This window comes from Manis pentadactyla, chromosome 2 (assembly GCF_030020395.1).
Source record: "Manis pentadactyla isolate mManPen7 chromosome 2, mManPen7.hap1, whole genome shotgun sequence".
Classification (NCBI taxonomy): domain Eukaryota; kingdom Metazoa; phylum Chordata; class Mammalia; order Pholidota; family Manidae; genus Manis; species Manis pentadactyla.
The window spans coordinates 14668096-14686779 of NC_080020.1; positions in this window are offsets into that span (position 1 = coordinate 14668096).

Here is an 18684-nt window from a genome sequence, read left to right on the forward strand (position 1 = left end):
TGAATGAGCATTTGATATTTTTAGCTGTATTTGCATTTCACAAGTTTATCTGAAAGGTAGTTTTGCACCTTGAATCCTTTATTTCACTCAAGTTATTTGAAAGCATTATTTTGAAACCTTACAAAAACAATCATTTTTATTTAGCCTTTTAAATAAATATCAAAATGCCATTAAAAAGGGCTTTCTAACCAATTCTATGTAAGAGTTTATCTGCCGTGGGAAGCAGGCTTAGATAATGTTGTAAATTAGCCTGAGGAAATTACTAAAATTCCTGGCTGTGAGGTCGTTCTAAGGGGTGGCAGATTTCTGCTCTTCCTGTATTTCTTCAGTACCTCCCTGCCCCAAGAGGAGAAAGTATTGGTTGCACCACTGTTTGTAGACAAAGGCCCAGTTGTCGCTCAGGATGATGTCAATCCTGGTAAATATTCGGGTCTATGTAAAGGAAATCATAGAATATTAAATGGTGCCTGCCACTTAGCCTCTGTGACTTGGAGTTTGTTTGGTGGCATCCATGACATGCCCTCCAAACCATGACTCGTGCTTGGCCTTTGTCCCTGCAGGAGCAGGGGGACAATGGGGCACAGCCCATGGCAGCCTGTGTGAGGAGCAGAGCCGACAGGCGCTTGCCCGGAGTGCGTGGCTCCTGCATCAGTCAAGCCACGAAGAGAGTTACTGCCTTCATTTTATAGTTGTTTTACCTCCTTCCTCCTACGGTTCCCTGGATGATCCCTGGCGTGGGTGGGGAGTTGGAGAAAGACACAACTGGCACCAGGGACCCTATTGCTAGCTCCTGAGTTTTTAAATAAATAGTAGGAGCCACATGGTGCCATTGCATTTAGCTGTTTCTCGGGCAGGGTGTCATGACGGGTTCTCTGAAGGAGTGAAAACGAGCACGGCAGTGTATAATTTCAAGTGAGACAGTTGACTGGAATGAAGGGAACATTATGCATGGGTCCCAGGAGAAGTCTGGAAATGTGTCGTAGGAGTTGGGAAGGGAGAGGGGACCGAAGAGGGAGACCACCTGCACGCGGCCCTGGAGGAGCAGTGGTGGGGCAGGGGAGGGACGCCAGGAGGGCTTAGCCACGGAAGAGGGGTGCAGGGGGCACAGCTCGGGGGCCAGAAAGGATGCCCGTGCTACCTGCATAGGCTGATAGGGTGCCGACATTACATGCGAGGGTCTGGTTGCAGTCTTGAGCTGTGTGATTGGTGGTGACAGAGATCCGCTCCGCCTCTGAGCTGTGACCTTGCCGTCTTGCTGAGGCTGCTTCCCAGGCTTCCTATCTCTCCTCATCTGCTCACACAGGGAAGTGTAGGAGATTTGTCTACAGGCCAGTCTGCTCTCAGTGACTTCAGATTTAAAAAGACAGGGATTGTCAGGGGTCTGCTGAGCAGTTGAGGTGGGCCAGGGGCTGGTCTGTTGGGACAATGCTGTGGGGAAGACAAAGGAGGGGAAAGAAATGATGGGAGGCTGGGGTGTTGGCTTAAAGGGCAGGTAACACGGCTGCAAGCGGTGAAAACGTGCTGTGTGCAGGTGTTTGGGCAGGAGCAGATGATCTGGGAGTCGTCTACATGAAGGAAACTTGATTCTGTGGGTGGATAAGACCGTAGAGGACTGACACCGAAAGGCAAACACTCCCAGGAGGATGGGGGATGCAGAAAAAGACTCCCCAGAGAGGAGCACTGGGAGAAGCAGAGAAAAGAGTCCAGAAAGAGGGGTGCATTCCACAGTGTCACACGCTGCCTTGGAGCTGAGGGTCACGGCAGGCTTGGAGGGGATGAGAAACCTTGAAAGCAGCGCGGGGTGGGGAATGCATCGAAAGCGTTCTCTTCCTACGGGGTCTGGGTGCGCTGAGATTCAAGGAAAGCCACGAGAGAGAAGGGAAATCAATGCTGTGAGATGTAGGCAAAGACGAGTCCTGGGAAACGTCAGAAGTACTTGTTCTCGTTTTATAGTTTCCTTAACCTTGTCCCCTTTTTCCCTTGAGGCAATGCTCAGGTGCTCTCCTGGTGTCCCCAGCAGTGACACGGGCTCTATCAGGCTCTGCTAGGCCAATATCAGACTAGATGAGATTTAAGAGGAACGTGAACTTGCTTTCCCCAAAATGACGGAATGGGAGTTCAATACCACCTGGAGTTGGGGTCAAGTACTTGGAACAATTGTCAATGGGGAAAAAAAGCTCCAAGCTCAGCAACCCTAAAAATCAAATCTTGAATGTTTGACAACACAGCCAAACTGCTGATAAGAGTCCTGGCAGCATTTTCCTGTCCTTTCAGGGCCTTTCAGGGCTAAGACTCCAGGAGCTACAGAAGCGAGTCAAAAGGTGAAGGCAGCAGAGCCACCTGGCGCGGGCACCTGAGCAGGCTCAGTGCAGCGCCCGCACTGGGTGCAGGTCACCACCCGCCCACCCGCGGCCTTTCACCTCTGAGCCTCCGCGCTCTGCGTCGGTCTATCGGGTAATCTGAGCAATGTCTGTCCCCTGCACTGCGGTGCCGGCGCGTGATCAGGCAGGGCTCCTGGGCTGATGGTCCCGGGTTTGGGTTTCAGGGGGTGGGGACGTTCAGGCGGGGCAGCTCTGGCAGGCAGCCCAGATTTCTGGAATGTGTGTGTTTCGCCTGGTGGGCTAGCAGTTCGGCGTCAGGTTCCTGCCCGTGAATGCAGGAGAACAATAGGCATGCGGCTCCAGGGCTAATTAGCTGTGTGAAAGTCTTGGGGGCCAAGCTCTTCTGGCTGTGTGCTTGGCTGGGCCCCCCAGTTTTGCTGCCACTGCCTCTGGGGAGCCTGCATGAATACTTGCTGACTTTGGGAGACCCACAGGCAAAACGATGCAGGAGGGACCTAGAGTCAGAGAGCAGGAATCAGACCTGTGATTTGTGTCACATGGGTGGCCCACAGTGACATTCGATCAGGCAGTGGCCCTGTGCAAAGCTGGTGTGTTTCTTTTGGCACATTCATATGCTCGCTCATGAATAAGTGTGGGGGCAGAGGCAGGCTTCCTGCCCCGGCACCAGCCATACGGGGATGTGTCGCCTCAGAGCATGGAGATGATTTCATTTTCTTACAAAGGGGGAAATGCTCTTTCTTATCATTTGCCTTCAGAGTGTCTAATATTTTAGTGGGGGGAGGCTGAACTGAAGGCCAGGCTGTGGAAGGCTTCAGGGTTCATGGGACACCAGCCAAATTCCTCGGGGGAATGTAATGTCTGGATTTGGTGGAATCTTAGGTTGGAGAGAGTCAAAGGTCTTCAATATTTGACAAGAAAAATACAAGTGATTTTTCATTCAGGATCATCTAACTCAACTCAGGGCAATGCAGAGGTATACAAGTTAAATTAAGAATGTTATTTATTTCACCAAAATATTTACAACAGTAATCTTCTAAGAAGAAGCCTTTCCCAGAGGCGGTGAAACATAAGTAGGGTTTAACTTACATCTTGTAAGGTGGTCGTCTTGTTTAGGAAATGAGGGTCATCTTTATCCTCACCTTCAACACCTCTTTGTCTGCATGGAGAACCCAGGCCTGAGCCTTGGCAGGGATGGATGAAAGGGGGAGTGTCTCTTTCTTACCTGAGTTTTAACACAAAACCTAACTTCTTTCCTCAGGCAGCATTCCTGCACCTTTTCCCCAATCAGCTTCTCTCTCTCTCTCATTAGATGGCTCCCTCAAGACTTAAGGCTTAGACCCTCCTTTAGACAGCCTTAATAGGGCCATCGTTGAGGAAATAGATGTTTATAATATTTTCCCCCAAAGTTCTTCAAAACCAAAGAAATAAATTGGTTGAAGCTGATGATTATCTTTTAAAGGGTTGAAAGAATCCGTGCCTGTTAATGCATCTGCCTGGTTTTGTTTGTTGCAGAACCTGTCCAAGTGTGGCAGTCCCATCACCCAGGCACCAGCATCCCCGGCAGTGTGGCAGAACGGCCGCATCTCAGGCCACCTGGGCTGCTGCCTCAGACTCTGCCTTCGACGGGAACCACAGGGGGCTTGTGAACAATAGCACACAGGGACAATAGGTGCACTGAGTCTTGATTCTAAGATTCTCTCTGTTCTCTCATGCACTTTGCTCTCACTCTCTCCCCCTCTCCCCCTCTCCCCCTGCCCTTCTCCCCTCTCCCCTCTAGAGTGTTAATCTACAGAGATGTGCTGGACCACCCTTGGGACACCTATTTTTTTCTCCGTATGAAGCATGTGAAGTGATTTGACAGCCGGAGACTTTCCTGTTAACAGCCATTATAATACAACATTCCCCCAAACCAAATTTGACAATTATTAACATGTTTAAACAGAAAATAATGTTTACTAAGGCATTCTTCCGGAGGCTTAACATATCCTGTGCAGAGGGTGAGGGGGATGAATGGAAACCTTAGCTCTACCTGTAGTTCAAGGTAATGTCAGAACTAGAGGCTTAAGTAAGAAAAATCCCCCTTCCTTAGAAGCTGGAAACGGGGATCCCTGAGCACGTAGTTGGTCCCTGATAACCTTGCCCCTGAAGTGGCTCCTTCAGGCCATTAGAGGCTGTGTTCCACAGCCCCAGTTCTCCCTGCCCCCGGGGCTATGCAGAGAGCCCTCTGGCGTCCTCAAGTCAGCAATGTGGGGCCTCCAAGCCAGGGGCCCAGTGTCAGAGCTCCTGGCGGTTCAGCTGCAGGCCCGTGGGCAGCACCCCGACAGTTTGGTGCTGTTGATCCTCGGTGCCTGGCGCAGAGCAGAAGCTCGGGCAGGATTTCCTCATGAACCTGGCAGCCATTTTAATTTATGTCTGGGGCTAAACATCCTTGAAGGTCGGAACGTTGGTGTGTGTGGGTCCCAGGCGTGGGGCCCTGTGCTCAGGCCTGCCGCCGCCGGTGGGCACAGGCAGTGCGCCCATACGCGGATGGGGAGCCAGGCTCGCCGAGGTCTCCGAGGCATCCGCTTCAGCCTGCACTGCACGTGGGGGTCTCTCCCCACCACTTACGGGGTGGCCGCCTGCGGGGACAGTGCACGGCACGTGGGGAGAGAGAAAGGCCTCTTCCGACTGCCAGGGGCTCGCTGCTCGCCGGGGAGGTACATATTTCAACGTGTTTAAATCATGACGCTCTATTTTTCTACAAACAGTGGAATATGTGAAAGGCGTTGCTTGTCAGTGCAGGGAAAGGAGTGCCAGCTATCTTCCAGATCTGGGGGACACAGATGGCTTCCCGTGACCCTGTGTGGACACCCCTTCTCATGGCCCAGAAGACATTCTCAGGGCGATGACAGCAGTTTGCGAAGTGTTAACTGTGTGCCAAGCACGGTCCTTGAAATATTCTTTCACAGTGCCATTGACTGGCTAGTCCTTGTGCGGTGGAGCTGGAATCTGTTTCATTAATGTGCTACTGTGCAGGGCGCATAGCTGCAAATCCACTTCCAAAGCTCTTCTTGGGGTCTGGCCCCAAACCACATCTGAGGGCAAGTGACTTCTGCATGTCTATCTGCTCCTGGGCTTGCTGCTCCTCTCTCCTGGGGGTGGGGGTGAGGCTGGGGAGCCGGGGTGGGAGTGAGGGTATGTGGGGAGGGGGGAGGGCTGCAGCCTCCTTGCCATCTGAGATCATTCCTGCAGTGTTCGGTGTCCTACCAAACACTCTGCCTTTGAGATCCCTTCCACAGCCTTCTGGGTGATTTCATGCACTGTGCCCACCCTTGCTCTCCAGAACTGGGTCATGGAAGTGGCCTGACTGTCTTTTGGGAGCTTCTTGGAATGCAGAGTCTCAGGCCCCAACCCAGACCAGCACCTGCATTTTAACCAGATGTCCTGGAGTGCGGTGCAAGACTCACTGTTTGGAGGCACTTTTACTCAGTTCGTGCCTGGTCCACACGAGATGAATGTGCTAAATAAAACTGTGGGGAAAATTTGAATAATGGGCCAACACGGCATGCTTTCTTTCTAGGATGAGTGAGAGAGCAGAGCTGAGTCTTGGAGAACTAAACCTGGGATCTGCAGTTCAGGCTCCATCTTCATAACTGTGTGATGTTAGCAAGTGAAGAGGTCCAACCTTTTGTTTCTTCCTCAGGGTAGCAGAGGCCATATCTCTTTCCACAGGATGGTCTGAAGTAAGATAAGATGCATACAAAGTACTTAGCCCAGTGCCTGGTACATTCTAAGTGCTCAGGCAGCTATTGTTATTAATTGTCACAAAATGCTGTTTTATGAAGGGGTATTGAGAGCAAAGGTTAATTGATAAATATTACTTTTGGCAATACTAGGATGTTGAACTTTTTCCTCTTAACTTCAGCTGCAGAAGAAGTCACCAATTAATTTTAGCTGCTGGTTCCATGTACAGAAAATGTTCAACTATTGTAGGCTGAACACATACGTGTGGTGTTTAGAACAACACCCACTGTGTACCATGCACGATCTTATCCTTTTACCCAAACGAGAAAAAACAAACAAACAAACTTCACTTCCTCTCACTCTTTTTAAAAAGGGTCTTTCTCTTCAATACAGGCTGAGGCTTAAGTGTGCTTTGATTCCAAAGAGATTGTATTTACAAAGAACCTTCATCTTTAAAAAGACCTGTCTAGTTCAATTCTGAAGTGTTCTGAGACAGCACTGCCACAAAGAAAGTCAGAATGAGTTCCACAGTTGGCTATACGTTTTGAAGTCAATGAAATAAAAGTAGTACTGAATGCAGTGTGGACTTTTTCCAACCCCTAAAATAAATATTTGTAAAGCAAGCCATGGTGGCACGAAGAGCACGGTGATAGAGGATTAATACGTGATAACATGTTTCTTAAAGATGGATCTCCTGACAATTAGAGGTCGAATTCTTACCCTGGAATTGAGCCAGAATGAGTAAAATACTTTCAGTAGTTAAGTACTTCCCTCTGTGAGGGAGACCCACTCTCTTGGGACATTATTTAGCTCCAGCAAGAGGAATCAACCCCTTGCTATCTGTAAAAATAAGTTTACCTAGTATGAATAACCCCTACATTCTTAGAATTCTCTTAAGAAGGTGAAGTATCATCCCAAATTATTTTAATTTCAGAAAGCATGAGCAATCCTCATTATATCCATGACTGTTCTCCTAAGATACTTTCCTACTTCAAGTTACTCATGAGAATCTAGCATTTTCACTGTGACTCTCACCCCAGGCTGTTGAGTAGATTTGTTAAATACGATATGATGAGTCCTGTTTTTGTCTTTCCACAACTTCCAGTCCATAGCCTCCGTGCGTCAGTGAATGTAGGCCAACTGTCCCTGTCGCTGGGTGGATGGTTTCTGAGCTTGTATTCCAGGGTAATGAGCCCTATCCTGCACTTCACCTGCTTGGGACATGGGGCAGAAGCAATAAATACATACACTTCTAGAACATGTAGGATTATTTGTATATGATCTATTGTAGAATTTATGTCAATTTGTCAAAGAGCTTATTAAAAAGCGAATTATAATAACATAGTCAATTATATTTGTGTTCTAATTAATTTGTACTTTTTATTATCAAATATATGACCACAAGTATGTGCCCACACAAAAGCACAAAATTGGCCTTTCCCATTCTTAATGTACCATTGTTATTATTATTATTTGCATCGTTGTTATTATTATTTGCATCATTTCTGATTGTTTTGTATCTTTTGAGAGTTTTCTGTACTTCCAGGTTAGTAATTCAAATTAATCTGCTTGTAGTAATGTTGCAATTCCTTAACAAACTATGAATCTTCCCCTCGTCCCCACTAAAGCAGCAGATATCCAATGTGCTTTAACCCATGGCTTGATTTTCATTAGTCTTATACCAATTTCTTCTAACTTGCAGAACCATGAACCCCCGTTTATTTCCTAAGGAAGACATCTGTTTTTCCTTTATCCTCCTTTCTTTGAGTGCCTGTATTTTCAAAATCAATTTATGATTTTCATAGTCCCAAACTTAGAAATATTTAGAAATAACTTTCTGAACCATTTGCTGAAGCCTCAGGAAAACAAGCAAGAATGGTGACAATATGCGGACTTTTCTCTGACGCTCAGTGTTGACGGGTCCTGTATTTCTTCAGGGATTGCCGCTGCCGAGGGTCCTGACTGTTGTCTAACTGGTCCGAGGACACTGGAAGGACAAATTTTTTGTGAATATCACTCAGCCGTAAGGACTCATTTTTTTGTGAACATCACTCAGCTGAAAAAACTTTTGCTTCTGGGATTTCTAGTGACAGCCATGAGATGGGTAAGTCACCATTTTATTTTTAGATTACCTGGTCACAAAGCAGAACAACTTAGGTAGGTTGACTGATCAGCTGCCATGTTAGTGGTAAGGCCGTGCAAACATGGCTCACCTGAAGGTCATTTTTTTTTTTTTTTGTGATAAATATCTGTTCAAATCCCTGCTTTCACTCCTTTTGGGTATATACCCATTTTAAGTATTTTTAAGTGTATAGTTGACATTCACATTGTGGTGCAACCATCGCCACTATCCATGTCCCGAACTTCTTCATCCACCCAAATGAGGACGTTTCCATTAAACGACAATTTCCCATTCACTCTTCGCCCTCGGTCCCTGGCACCCACCCTTCTACCTTCTGTCTCTGTGAATTTGACTACCCTGGGGATCTCTTCCAAATGGAATCACACAGTGTTTGTCCTTTTATGTCTGGCTTATTTCACTGCCCACCACGTCCTCAGAATTTCCTTCCTTTTCAGGACTGAATAGCGTTCCAGTGTATGTACAGACCACATTTTGTTTATCTGTTCATGAGCAGATGGACGCTTGGTTACCTCCCCTGTTTGGCTTTCGTGAATAATGCTGCTTTGAACAAGGGTGTGCAAGCATCTGTTCAAATTCCTACTTTCACTCCTCTTGGGTATATACCCAGAAGTGGGGTTGCTGCCTCATATGGTAATTCTATTATTATATTTTTGAACAACCTCTAAACAGCAGAAAACCTCTAAACCTCTAGAAAATAGAAACTCTGTTTTCTACAGTAGTTGCACCGTTTTTCATTCTTACCAACAGTGCACAAGGGTTCCAGTTTCTTCCCATCATTACCCACACTTGTTTCCTGTTGTTTTTCTTAACTAATAGCCATCCTAATGGGTGTGAAGTGGTATCTCATGGGGTTTTGGTTTGCGTTTCCCCAATAGCTAGTGGTGTTGACATCTCTTCCGGTGCTCATTGACCATTTGTAAGTTTTCCTTGGAGCAATGTCCTTTCCCATTTTTGAGTTAGGGTGTCTGATTTTCTTTGGTTATTTGTTAGGTTCTTTGCTGTTGCAGATCGTAGAGGGAGAAATTCATTCCATCAGTCAGTCGGTTGACACCTCTCTTTCTGGGTACAGCATTGCAGAAAGCTGGCGCTAAGTTCTGTTCAGATGGCACTAATGACGACAACCTCCAGGCAACAGGAATCGATATTTTCTTATAGACTAGTTACTGGAATGGACCGAGGATTTTACAGGGGCTGCAAACCAGGTTGTGGGAAGCAAATGAGTCCCCACATAAATCAGCGAGGAAAGCTCTCTGATCAGCAAATCCCCTCTTCCCCTGGCACAAAGCCCTCTGGGTCCTAACTGCAGCCTTCAGATATGATCTCACTAGTGGGAGAAAGTAGCGCCCCTGGAAAAAAACACATTTTGGCACTTATGGCCCTTCCAGATAAAAGTTTACATTCTTTTTTTGAACATTTCTTTGAAACTGGGGACTTAACATGATTTAGGCTCGTGAAAAGCCATCGTTAACACGCACTCTTCTTTAACCACTACATGGACCTCTAAACACATGCTCTCTAAACACAGATAATTTCCATGGTAACCACAGTGTTTCACGACTCTCATACATTCACTTGCACCTTTCTTAAAGAAACACAGAACACAGCAATGTAGAATTAAGACAGTAAATCATTTGAATGTTTTTTATTTGTTGTTACATAGTTGTCAAAATTTAGAGAAGAGCTGGACATTATCATCCACTATCAATTATACTTAGAAAAAGCAGTAGTTTGGCCAGGCCCTTTGACATCTTGCAAGAAAATAGGATCTTGCTTTTAACATTGTGTAAGGAATGACCGATGGGTTTCTAGATTGTTAGGGTCAGAAGACTTTCCAAGCAGAACATGTCATTAAGAATACAAAGTACTGAATAGTATAGATTTTTACATGACATGTTCACTGGGCCAACTACCTTCAGTTAAATTATAGCTATGATTACCCTAAAGTTGGTAGAAGTTTGCACAAACATGCTTTTTTGGTAGCATCTAATTTTATCTTTGGTTGTATTTGGAAACATGGCACAATTTTGTTTGTGCTTTCAAAAGCCCTTTCTCTTTCCCTCCCTCCCTCCCTCCCTCCCTCCCTCCCTCCCTCCCTCCCTCCCTCCCTTCCTTCCTTCCTTCCTTCCTTCCTTCCTTCCTTCCTTCCTTCCTCTTTCTGTCCTTTCTTTTTCTCTCTCTCCCCTTCCCCCTCTTCCTCTTTCTTTCTTGGCTATTTAAACAAGTCTTTTATTGCCCCATGAATACTTGATGAGTGGTCAGCACAATGAAAGCCAGATGAAGCGTTCATCAGGAGGCATCATCACCAAGGAGCTCCAGACTAACTGCAGCATCTGGGGCACTGGAGACGGAGCAAAGCCAAAAGCTCACAGGCTGAAGACGAGTAATTACAAAGGCTTTTAGCAAAGCCACCTGCCCTCCATTTTTTATGTTTCGCAATGTTTTGTGCACGTATGAAAAGTAATATCTTTCTGTAATTCTACATGTGTTGAGAACTGGCTTTCCTTCTAGCTGATGGAATGTAGATCTGACTTCTCTATCATTAGCTGTTCTATCCCTAGAATACTAATGTTTTAATGAGGGAGAAGAAAGGACTCTCTTCTGTTTGATTGTTTTCTTTTAAATTAAAAGTAGTAATAAATCTAACTCAACCAAAATAACTGCTGAACATTTCATATTAACAGAGCAGTGAGGATGGGCTCAAAAAGGGCATGATAAATGTTTCTCTGTGCTTAGATTGGAAGGCCTCCAAACCCTTAAACTCCCACACCAATTTGGAAAGGCCTACCTGGGGTTTTTATGTCCTTAGCCTGAAGAGTCATTTTTCACTTGCAAGATAGAGCCCCGAAGTTTCAAGGACAACCGTGCTATACTTCTGTAGAAAGTACACAGAGATAATGTTGGAATGAGAACCTTTTTTAACATAGTCAGTCTATTATTTGCCTTCCAAATAGACCATGTGTGTGCTTTTATATGTTTACTATAATTTAATTATAAATCTGTAAACCTGAATCCTATGAGGTAAGAAATAAATCAATTGGCAATCTCTTTATTAACTCTGTACCTGCTAAGGGGGGGATTAAGAACAGGTAGGATATAATCTTGTCCCTTCACTGCTGTATTGTCCAGGAAGATGGTGCGTGAAACTCCAGCAGAAGACACCCTCTCTCTGAGCCTGAGCAACCAGCTGAACTCTCTGCTCTCTGCTTCCTTGTGCACGGCTAGAGTAGTCCGCGATGCTTCATGGAGGAGGTGAGACCTAACAGGTGCATGAAAAAGGGATGGAATCTGGAGGAAGACCAAGTAATGACATGAGAATTTAGTTGGTTAATGGAGCTCTATTTGAAATAATCATTCCTCATTTCATTTCTGTATTCGAAACAGCCCCAGATGCTGCCTGATACAGAGAGCTTGTCTTCCCTGCATTTAGTGTACTTGAGTTAGCAGTGAAGAGAGGAATGGCCGGTTTTGACCTGAGAGATCAGGTCTTCTTCAAGTCACACATTGCCATGAACTTGCCTTACACGGAGAACTGGCCTGTGCCCTGCCCCATGCCCAGAATGCCTGTTTCCTAAGTAATTCCTCTCCACCCTTGCATCCCAGTTCAAACATTGCTTCTTCAGGGATATATTCCCTGATGTCTCTGGAAAGGTAAAATCAATCCTTCGCTTATATTAATTAGCATTCCTAATCCCTTATACTGGCCTTTGTAGCCACAGTCACAAGTTTATTTTTTAATTTCACTTATTTTTTTAATTGAGGTATAATGGACATACAACATTATTTTAGTCTCAGGTGTACAACAGAATGATTTTATATTTGTATATGTTGCAATATGAGTGCCACAATAAATTGAGTCAACATTTGTCACCTCACATAGTTACAGCATGTCATTTATCATGTGATGAGAGCTTTCAAGAACTAACCTCTCAGCAACTTTCAAATATGCAATACAATATTGTTAACTATAGTCACCATGCTGTGCAAGACATCCCAGGACTGACTTACTTTGTAACTGGAAGTTTGTACCTTTTGACCTTCTTCACCCTCTTCACCCACTCCCCACAACTTTATTTTTGTGTGATTATTTAATTATCCATGTAGCTCCATTAGACTCTGAGCTGCATGAGGTCAGAGACTGCTGCCCTGGTGTTGTTGAACCCCATATCTCCAGCTCTCATATCCAGCACCTACGACTTGGCACATATTAGGAGCTAACAAGTACTCGGTGAGGACGTGCCGTTGAAGCAGCAGGTGGACTCATAGTGGATGCTGTTCATGTGTGGGCTTACCTCGTAATGCCTCCCATACCCAGACCCTTCCCACAGCTCCTTGGGGCTCACCTTTACTCAGACCTCATCATCCCAGTGTGAACCCTTCCTACAGTCTCCAAAATGCTTTTGCTTCTGCATTTTTGCCCCTTTTCACGTAAACAGCTGCTCTTACAGCCTGAGTAAGCTGCACAGATGCAAAGCTGACGATGTTACTCTCCATGGAAGGTTAAAGCATCCTCGGTGATGTCGTGACCTCTCTCCCACTCTGCAGCCCCAGGCACCCCACCCTGTCCCATTTTGCCCCAGGGGCCCCACCCTGTCCCATTTTGCCCTCTGTAGAGTTCGCTGCGGCTTCCTGAGCCTCTGGGTGGTCATAAGCTTCTGACTGTTGTGTATTGCTCCTCTAGGAAGGGACACCTTTGCCCCTATTTTTTATCTGGAAAAATCATGCTCATTCTCATGACCCAGCCCAAATAGCTCCCCCCATTAAGACTTCTCCAATCCACCCAGTAGTTCCTTCTTTACTATCAGCTGTGCCAGGTGCATAGCTCTACTTTTTGCTGTTCCATTCCGCTGCAGTGATTACATGCCCATGTCACCTGCTAGGTTGAGTTCCTGGAGGACACAGAGCACACTACTCACATAGGTATCCCCATTTTGTCTCCATCATTTAACACAGTCTCTACCACTTAATACATACTTTGAATAAATGAATGAATAAAAGAAAATCTCTCTTATTAGTCTTATCCACATCTTGGGAACTTACTAAGTTTTTTTGCAGGAGTGTCAGCTCCTCTCCTGAATTTTATCCCTAACATTTAGAGGGAGAAATAGTATCTTACATTCTCCTTATATATCACTTTGTGCTAATTACATATAATAAGAACAGGCTGAACATTTGCTGATTGATTGAACACTAGAAAGCCAGCCCTTCTAACATATATTCTGTTGTTGTATGTGAAAATAATTTTGGCTTATAATACAATTGTTAGAAAAATCCCAAGATTTTTGTTTCATATAGTCTTGTGGAAAATGTCATTTTAAATAATACATTTCTGATAATTCTTTTGAATGGTTGCTGCTTAAACATTAATGCACAAAATTACAATAGAGGTTTTTGAAAGTTTTATTTTTAAGAAAATTTTATTACAGTTAATAAAATCTCCTTTGCAGTTTCACATTTTTTTTCTAAAACATGTATTAGATATTTAGTAATGGATCATTGTAATGAAAACTGAGATTTCATGTTTTAGAATTGTGAGTGGTTAAATAAGTTTGATAAAGTTAACTGTAACTGAGAATCCAAGAAAACCTAAAAGAATCATTAGAATCAGGTGCGTTGAGCAGCGATCATTAAAAATCGTTTAGGCCAGTGGTTCGCAGAGTGGTCCGCAGAGTGGTCCCAGACCAATGGCATCAGTACCACCTGGGCTCTGGTTAGAAATACACATTCTCAGGCCCCACCTCAGACCTACAGGATCAGGAACCCCGTGGGTGCAGCTCAGCAATCTGAGCTGTACAAGCCCCTCCAGGGGATTCTGATGCACCTCGAAGTTTGAAAAACACTGACTTTCGTTAAAACTTTTCTTCAATTCAGTGACTTCCCTTTCATAAGTGAAGATCATTTATCCTCTTCTTGACTTTTTCTTTCGCCTCATCTCAGAATGAGGAAGCGCACTTTTGAATAGATTTGACTGGTAAAATATTGTGCCTGCTTCCTTGTAACTTCTATCTCTGGCTTCTGTTGTACTTTCTGGAGCTCTATAAGTTAAATAAAATTCTTTTCCATAGCACATTCTGGAGCTTGCATGTGCCTCTGCATCCTTTCCCGGGGGGAACACTCTTCAGTCTGTCCACTGATCACGGAAGTCATGTTTTCTAGTCTCCCCACCATGCCCCCTGCATGTATTTCTTTCTTTTTTTTTTCAAATTCAAAACACTACATTTTTATTGTAAAGAGTACCACTCACACTTATTGCATCATACCTGTCTTGTATTTCCCTCCTTACAGAGAGCAGCTCACCTTTGCATTTCCCCACATCTTTATCTTTCCAAGGTACAACTGATGCTTCTGTTTTAACTGTTATTATTAAAGTACCATTGACATACAGTGTTATGATGGTTCAAACACACAGCACAGGGGTTCAACATTCACCCATAAAAATAATGCTTCCTTATATCTCAGTTAATCATGGACTCCACACATCTCCACCATTTTTGTCAACTTCTTCTTTGACAAAAAGTTGAGGATAATTAGAGTGCATAAGTTGGATTGATCAATATATAGCATTTTTATAGACAACATGGGAAATACTTGTGTGCCTTACAAACATCCTTTTGCATGCTTTATGTATTAGTATTATCACATACTATTATTAGTATTTCTTTCTTAGTATTATCACGAATCTTTTTAAAGATGGTGTCAACTATTCCAGTGGATTAGGGTTGTTGCTAGTTTTATTTTCTGATGCTTGATTCTCGCTCTTTGCCCAGTGAGAGACTTCTTCAGGTGGGCCTCTTTTTTAATGCTCATTATGTCACTCTTCCTCATGAGAATCTTCTGCAGGTCTTCTTGTCCTTTGTACCCCCAGTCAGCATTTTCACTTCTGTAAATGGCAAGATGTTCCAGGCTCATCTTGCTTGCTTCTGCCCCAAGACTTGGTACCCACTACCCTCCAAGGGGCCCTGCTTCCTTTTAATGGAGGATAGTTTAAGGAGCCAAAATCTGGGTGCTAGGGTACAGCACAGAGTTTTCTCTTAATGCTACTGGTAATGGGTAAGGTGACGTTAGAGACTGTTCAGGCTATTGCAGTGACAGAGCAAGAGGCTTCCAGGGCAAGAGCACATATAGCCAATTTATTTTTTCTTAAAGTGAAGTATAGTTGATATACAAGATTATGTTGGTTTCGAGTATACAGCATAGTGACCTGACAATTTTCCCAAAATCCTTTTCACCACTCAGGATTGCCGTACCATGCTATATATTGTCATAGCCAACTTACGCACCCAGATTTCACTACTGATGAATGTTTGGAAGCCTCCATTTCCTTTCTCTTCTTCTTTTGGTGTTCTATCTTGTCATACCCAACTCGTGCATTCAAATTCCATTGCTGGTGAATGCTTAGAAGCTTCCATTTCCTTCTTTTTGCTCCTTCACCCATGGATCCCGGAATGTTCTCCAAATTGTAAAAGTCCAAATGCTCCTCTCTGCCAGAATAATCTATATTTTTACTTGAAAAGGAAAATAAATGCCAATCTACTTCCAGTTACCCATTGTCAGATTTAGCAAATAAAAATACATGCAATAGTTGGTACATACTTACACTAAAACAAAAGCTGTTGTTTATCTGAAATTCCAGTGTCACCGGACATCCTGTGTTTTCTCTGGCAATCCTACTTCTAATGGACAAGTAGGGAATCTAAACGCATAGGTCGTCTCGGATCACAGACAGAATCCCCTAACACCCTTTAGTGCATGGAAATTGGAAGGAAAATATGAAAACTACTGGCTTTTAAGGCTCTTCTTAAAATTTTCCTAATTTTCATTTTTATAGGCCCAAATGCAAACCTCTATTTCATCAAGTTCCTTCTTTTGAGCACAGGTCTTTCTCCCATTATAACGGTTTTATTAGTGCTATTCTATTCTAATTGTTGCCCCACATGCAATTTTGAGTAGTGACCATAAATCCATTTAATCCATTACCAGAGTGTTTCATTATCTTAAAATCCCTCAAAGCGACCTAAAATGTCAGAAAATACAAAGCATTTATATCAAGAATCAATAGAAAAACTGTTCTTACTATTACAACTTTTAAACTTCCCAAGTAGTAAGTCCATGTGGATTCATTTCTATAGGTTCTTCTGAATTTTCACAATATTGATGTCTTAATATGCACAAATGGTATTACAGTATGTTCTAATTACTATTACACATTCACCTTACATTAAGAACTTCCTGAAAACAACACAACAATTGGAGATTTTTTTTTACACATTCTGAAGGTTGTGGCTCAGTATTAAAATAACTGCAGAGGATTCAGAAAGTTATTGCCACAGAAAAGTTTAGTGCAAGTGTCCGAATCTTTGCATGGATTGCAATACACCACGCTTGTTCTCCCAATTTAGCTGTCTGTGGACATTGCACAGCCACCACAGGGTTGAAATGTAGTCAGAAAAGACTTTTTTTGAATTTTCCAAGTATAATTCCCCCCTCTCAATTTTTACAATTTTAATTAGGAGCATCAAGTTAAAATCCCAAGGCAGGGGGGAAGTGAATATACACACACATACTTGAGAAAGATGTATGTATACATATATATATATATATATACATGTGTGTGTGTGTGTATTTGTGTACACACACATATACATACATATACTATTTCTGGTATTAAGATCAAGGTGCACTTGATAAAAATGTCTCATCTTTAAAGATTACACACAAAGAAATGAAATAATTTAAAAAATAATAATTTTTAGAAGTAAAATAATAAACTAACTGAACACAAAACCAAGATCTTAGAATGCAAACAAAAATAACAAATCCTCAAGAAAGTAGAAGGAATGGGCAAAGAATGAATGAATTTGATAGAAGGTTAAGTAATAGAACTGATAGGTAAAATCAGGATTCTTTGAATGGATGGAAGGAAGAAAAGAAAACCAGATGACAAAAACTCATCTCCAGCTAAGGCATTTAAGGCAGGAATAGAGTAATGTAATAAATTGTAAGCCCCCCAAAAAGATGGGGATCAATGTTAATTATTAATTGTGTTAAGCTCTTTATGAAAAGTTTATATATGTAAATTTTAAAAATAACATGTATATATTTACCTTAATGTTATTATTAACATTAAAGAATATATAAATTTTTAAGGTACTATGCAACAGATAAAAACAAAGTTTTTCTGAATGAGATTATGCATAAAACAGATTTTCTTCTTCTTGCTTCTCCATTGTTTCTTCAGTTTGTTATTTTAGAAATAAGAAAAAAAGGTTAATTTTAATATAACAACTTATTTTGTATGCAGGGAGAAGGGGTTGAAAATACATGCAACTAAACATTGGAAGATATTGTCTCCCGGTGGTTGGACTAGCATGTGTGCATACATGTGCGTCCTTGAATTTTCCAAGTTTAAATGAATGTAGTTTTTCACTTTTTAAAGTAGATTCCCAAAGTGTAGGTGCAATTTGATCTCATTTTAGAAATTCAAATAGCATGTTTCTGCATGCAGCTACTTAGGTGTTTGTCTGTGTGTGTCTGCACAATTGTAGGAGACTGGCAAAGCCAAATTCTGAGGGTGGTTTCTAGCTGATGGCATTTTGTATGATTTTTACTCTATTTGTACTTCTGCCCTGTGTTTTCCAAATTTTATCAAATCAATAAAAGAACATTTTTAAGCAATGTATGAACTTAGTTTTCAAAATGATTCTATTTTTGTCAGAAAACTACTTAATATAACTACTATAGCTCATATGTAGTTATACTCAGAACTGGAAATGGATAAAATGTTAACTGCTTCCGAGTGGTAAGGTTAAAGATGATCCTTATACCTTATTCCTTTTTGCTGGCCTGTTTCTATCTAACATCGAATTAAGAGCATACTCTTGTTCTGCTTCTAATTCAGAAGAGAACATCAGGAAATAAGTTTGTTGGAACTCAGTGAGCTCCTTCACTGGGGGCAGGAGCCTCCACTTTCCTTTGTGGGTGGATATTTGTTACATTTAAAGCACACCTTGTACCTTGAGAAATTCCGGGAAAGACAATGGGCACAGTCCCAGTCCCTAGCTCTGCACCTCGCCGCACGCTTGATGGTATGCTCTGCAGAGTAAGAGAGGCCAGGCTCGGACTCAAGCTCTCTCCGCCAGGAACTCCTGGGAGGGCAACACTTACCTTTCCAGCTAGCTGTGGGATTTTTCACAAGAGGAATTGCTGCAGCATTTGCTGCTGCTTGTGGGGGAAAAAGTGTAGGTAGGAGTGAGTGAGAGGGTTGAGAGAGATTGAGGGGTAGCGGTTGAGCAGCCTGGGCCCAGGCCCGCAAGCTCTCCCGGGAGACAAAGTGGCTGCGGGCTGCTCATTCTGCCAGACAGAAATCCCTTTCTCCATGTTCACCTGTCGCCCTAGAGCAGCACTCCCAGGAGAAGCAGCAGTCACCTGGCCCGGCCCCCTCCCAGCCTCCTGCCAGCTCCCATTTGCTGTGGCTGCCCG